At 42.5% G+C, this 5000-nt stretch overlaps 1 long non-coding RNA gene across 1 annotated transcript in view; it reads left to right on the top strand.

Annotated features, from left to right (window-relative positions):
• The window catches only part of LOC135506546 (uncharacterized), a 1790-nt gene extending 1175 nt beyond the window's left edge, over positions 1-615 (top strand). The window contains exon 3 of the long non-coding RNA XR_010450541.1: positions 1-615. This exon is cut by the window's left edge and continues 144 nt beyond it. This is a non-coding gene — a long non-coding RNA (uncharacterized LOC135506546).
• Positions 616-5000: the final 4385 nt, after the last annotated feature.

Here is a 5000-nt window from a genome sequence, read left to right as displayed (position 1 = left end):
ATACCAGCAGAGTGAGACCTATACCATCTATCAATACCAGCAGAGTGTGAGACCTATACCAGCCATCAATACCAGCAGAGTGAGAGACCAATACCAGCCATCAATACCAGCAGAGTGAGACCTATACCATCTATCAATACCAGCAGAGTGAGACCTATACCAGTCATCAATACCAGCAGAGTGATACCTATACAAGTCACCAATACCAGCAGAGTGAGACCTATACCAGCCATCAATACCAGCAGAGTGAGACCTACACAAATCATCAATACCAGCAGAGTGATACCTATACAAGTCACCAATACCAGCAGTGTGAGACCAATACCATCCATCAATACCAGCAGTGTGAGACCTATACCATCCATCAATACCAGCAGAGTGAGACCTATACCAGCCATCAATACCAGCAGAGTGAGACCTTTTCCAGCCATCAATACCAGCGGATTGAAACCAATACCATTATTGATCAGGGAGGACAAGGTCTTACAGCTGTGATCGTATGAGTTATTAAACCAATACCATTATTGATCAGGGAGGACAAGGTCTTACAGCTGTGATCGTATCAGTTATTATGTTTTTGTACTTGTAACTTTTTAACTTTCGTTTTCTTTCATTCACTCAATTTACCTTTTAATAATAATAAAAATAGTTTTAAAATGTTGTTTTTCAGCTCAGGGAATATATTTCAATATCTTTTGATATAGTTTCAGTTTTGAAGTTTCATTGTTGGTTTATCATTGTAATTCATGTTTGCAGTTTATTGATGTGTTTTAAAAATAATTCTCAATAAATATTGATTCGGTTTCATTACATTTTATTTCATTATTTCATTCTCTCCCACTATGTCAGGGGTATTGAACTCTGACCCTGTGAGGATCTTAGCCTGCTGGTTCTCTGTTCTACCTGATCATTAATTACACCCACCTGGTATCACTGGTCTTAACCAATCCCTGATTAGAAAGAAGGGAACAATGAAACAACACAGTGGAACTGGCTTGGAGGACCAGAGTTGAGGACACTATGGTCTCTTCCAGTTCAATGTCATGTCATTCAGTCTGACGAGGCTCCAGCAACCTCTCAGGGAGGTCTGTGTTTGGGGGTGTGGCTTATAGGCTAGTAGGTGTGGCTTATAGGTTAGTAGGTGTGGCTTATAGGTTAGTAGGTGTGGCTTATAGGTTAGTGGGTGTGGCTTATATGCTAGTAGGTGTGGCTTATAGGTTAGTGGGTGTGGCTTATAGGTTAGTAGGTGTGGCTTATTGACTAGTAGGTGTGGCTTATAGGCTAGTAGGTGTGGCTTATAGGCTTAGTAGGAGGCCAAAGGTGGTGCTTCCCAGAGGAAACAGTTCAGAAGAGTTTGTGGACATATTATGACAAAAAATATTTAAGTTGCATTTTAAATCTCCTCCATGTTAAGGGTTTTCCTCCATGTTAACGAACACTCTCCTCCATTTTATACTACACTCTCCTAGGTGGCACAGTCTCCTCCATGGGGTTCCAAGGACCAAGTTTGTTAAATAATGCCCTACAGTCTCCTCCATGTTAACTCCTCCATGTTAACAGTCTCCTCCATGTTAACTACAGTCTCCTCCATGTTAACAATGTTAACACTCTCCTCCATGTTAACTACAGTCTCCTCCATGTTAACTACAGTCTCCTCCATGTTAACTACAGTTAACTACAGTCTCCTCCATGTTAACTACTGTCTCCTCCATGTTAACTACAGTCTCCTCCATGTTAACTTCAGTCTCCTCCATGTTAACTACAGTCTCCTCCATGTTAACTATGGTCTCCTCCATGTTAACTACTGTCTCCTCCAGTCTCCTCCATGTTAACTACTGTCTCCTCCATGTTAACTACAGTCTCCTCCATGTTAACTACAGTCTGATACAGTCTCCTCCATGTTTACTACAGTCTCCTCCATGTTAACTACAGTCTCCTCCATGTTAACTACAGTCTCCTCAATGTTAACTAGAGTCTCCTCCATATTAACTACATTCTCCTCCATGTTAACTACAGTCTCCTCCATGTTAACTACAGTCTCCTCCATGTTAACTACAGTCTCCTCCATGTTAACTACAGTCTCCTCCATGTTAACTACAGTCTCCTCCATGTTAACTACATTCTCCTCCATGTTAACTACAGTCTCCTCAATGTTAACTACAGTCTCCTCCATGTTAACTACAGTCTCCTCCATGTTAACTACAGTCTCCTCCATGTTAACTACAGTCTCAGTCTCCATGTTAACTACAGTCTCCTCCATGTTAACTACAGTCTCCTCCATGTTAACTACAGTCTCCTCCATGTTAACTCAGTCTCCTCCATGTTAACTACAGTCTCCTCAATGTTAACTACAGTCTCCTCCATGTTAACTACAGTCTCCTCCATGTTAACTACAGTCTGATCCATGTTCACTACAGTCTCCTCCATGTTAACTACAGTCTCCTCCATGTTAACTACAGTCTCCTCAATGTTAACTAGAGTCTCCTCCATATTAACTACAGTCTCCTCCATGTTAACTACAGTCTCCTCCATGTTAACTACAGTCTCCTCCATGTTAACTACAGTCTCCTCCATGTTAACTACAGTCTACAGTCTCCTCCATGTTAACTACAGTCTCCTCCATGTTAACTACAGTCTCCTCCATGTTAACTACAGTCTCCTCAATGTTAACTACAGTCTCCTCCATGTTAACTACAGTGTCCTCCATGTTAACTACAGTCTCCTCCATGTTAACTACAGTCTCCTCCATGTTAACTACAGTCTCTTCCATGTTAACTACAGTCTCCTCCATGTTAACTACAGTCTCCTCCATGTTAACTACAGTCTCCTCCATGTTAACTACAGTCTCCTCCATGTTAACTACATTCTCCTCCATGTTAACTACAGTCTCCTCCATGTTAACTACAGTCTCCTCCATGTTAACTACAGTCTCCTCCATGTTAACTACAGTCTCCTCCATGTTAACTACAGTCTCCTCCATGTTAACTACAGTCTCCTCCATGTTAACTACAGTCTCCTCCATGTTAACTACAGTCTCCTCCATGTTAACTACAGTCTCCTCCATGTTAACTACAGTCTCCTCCATGTTAACTACAGTCTCTTCCATGTTAACTACAGTCTCCTCCATGTTAAGGACAGTCTCCTCCATGTCTTAGTACAGTCTCCTGTATGTTAAGGAGAGGCTCCTCCATGTTAAGACAGTCTCCTCCATGTTAGACAAGGGTCTCCTCCATGTTAACTACAGTCTCTTAAATGTTAACTACAGTCTCCTCAATGTTAACTACAAAGTCTCCTCCATGTTAACTACAGTCTCCTCAATGTTGAACAGAATCACAGTCTCCTCCATGTTAAAACAGTCTCCTCCTGTTAAAGTTGACTAAATGTTAACTACAGTCTCCTCCATGTTAACTACAGTCTCCTCTAACCACAGTCTCACTCCATGGTATTGATGGACAGTCTCCTCCATGTTACACTCTGCTGGTATTGATGGTTAACTAGGTCTCACTCCATGGTATTGATGTCTGGTCCATGTTAACTACAGTCTCCTCAATGTTCTCTCCATGGTATTGGATAGATGGTAACTAGGTCTCCTCCATGTTAACTGCTGGTCTTGATGTTAACTACATTCTCCTCCATGTTGCTGGTCTCCTAGATGGTAATAGGTCTCACTCCATGCTGGTATTGATGGCTGGTACTACAGGTCTCAATGTTAACTACAGTCTCCTAGATGTTATAGGTCTCCTCCATGCTGGTACAGTCTGATCCATGGTTATAGGTCTCCTCAATGTTAACTACAGTCTCCTCCATATTGATGGACAGTCCTCCATGTTCTACACTCTACTGGTATTGATAGATGATATAGGTCTCCTCCATGTTGATGGATGGTGTAGGTCTCACTCTGCATGGTATTGATGGCTCCTCCATAGGTCTCACTCTTAACTACAGTCTCCTCCATGTTAACTACAGGTCTCCTCCATGCTGGTATTGATGGGTGTTAATAGGTCTCAGTCTCCTCAATGTTGGTATTGATCCTGGTAATAGGTCTCCTCCATGTTAACTGATGGCTCCTCCATGTTAACTACTGGTATTGATGGATGTTAGGTCTACAGTCTCCTCCATGGTATTGATGTCTCCTCCATGTTAACACAGTCTCCTGGTATTGATGGCTGGTATAGGTCTCCTCCATGTTAACTACAGTTAATGGATGTTACTACAGTCTCCTCCTGGTATTGACAGTCTCCTCCATGTTAACTACAGTCTCCTGGTATTGTTAACTACACTCCTCCATATTGATGGCTGTCTCCTATGGTCTCAGTCTCTTCCATGGTTAACTACAGGTCTCACACTGCTGGTATTGATGGATGGTATTGGTCTCACACTCTTAGCTGGTATTGATGGGTTTGTAGGTTAGTAGGTCTCATATACTGCTGGATGTTATAGGTCTCAGGGTGCTGGTTTATAGGTCTTAGTGGGTGCTGGTTTGATAGGATGGATAGGTCTCATATACTGGTATTGATGGATGGTAGAATGGACTCACTCTGCTGGTATTGATGGGTAATAGGTCTCACACTGCTGGTATTGATGGATGGTATAGGTCTCACTCTACTGGTTTATTCACATGGCTGGTGTAGGTCTCACTCTGCTGGTATTCACATGGATGGTATAGGTCTCATTCTGCTGGTGTAGGTCTCACACTCTGCTGGTATAGGTCTCACACTCTGCTGGTATTGATGGCTGGTATAGGTCTCACTCTGCTGGTATTGATAGATGGTATAGGTCTCACACTGCTGGTATTGATGGATGGTATTGGTCTCACACTCTGCTGGTATTGATGGGTGGTATAGGTCTCACATTCTGCTGGATGTTATAGGTCTCACTCTGCTGGTATAGGTCTCACTCTGCTGGTATTGATGGATGGTATTGGTCTCACACTCTGCTGGTATTGATGGATGGTATAGGTCTCACACTCTGCTGTATGGTATAGGTCTCACTCTGCTGGT

The sequence above is a fragment of the Oncorhynchus masou genome, chromosome 20, assembly GCF_036934945.1.
Source record: "Oncorhynchus masou masou isolate Uvic2021 chromosome 20, UVic_Omas_1.1, whole genome shotgun sequence".
NCBI classification, from domain to species: domain Eukaryota; kingdom Metazoa; phylum Chordata; class Actinopteri; order Salmoniformes; family Salmonidae; genus Oncorhynchus; species Oncorhynchus masou.
This window is presented reverse-complemented; position numbering and strand designations above follow the sequence as displayed.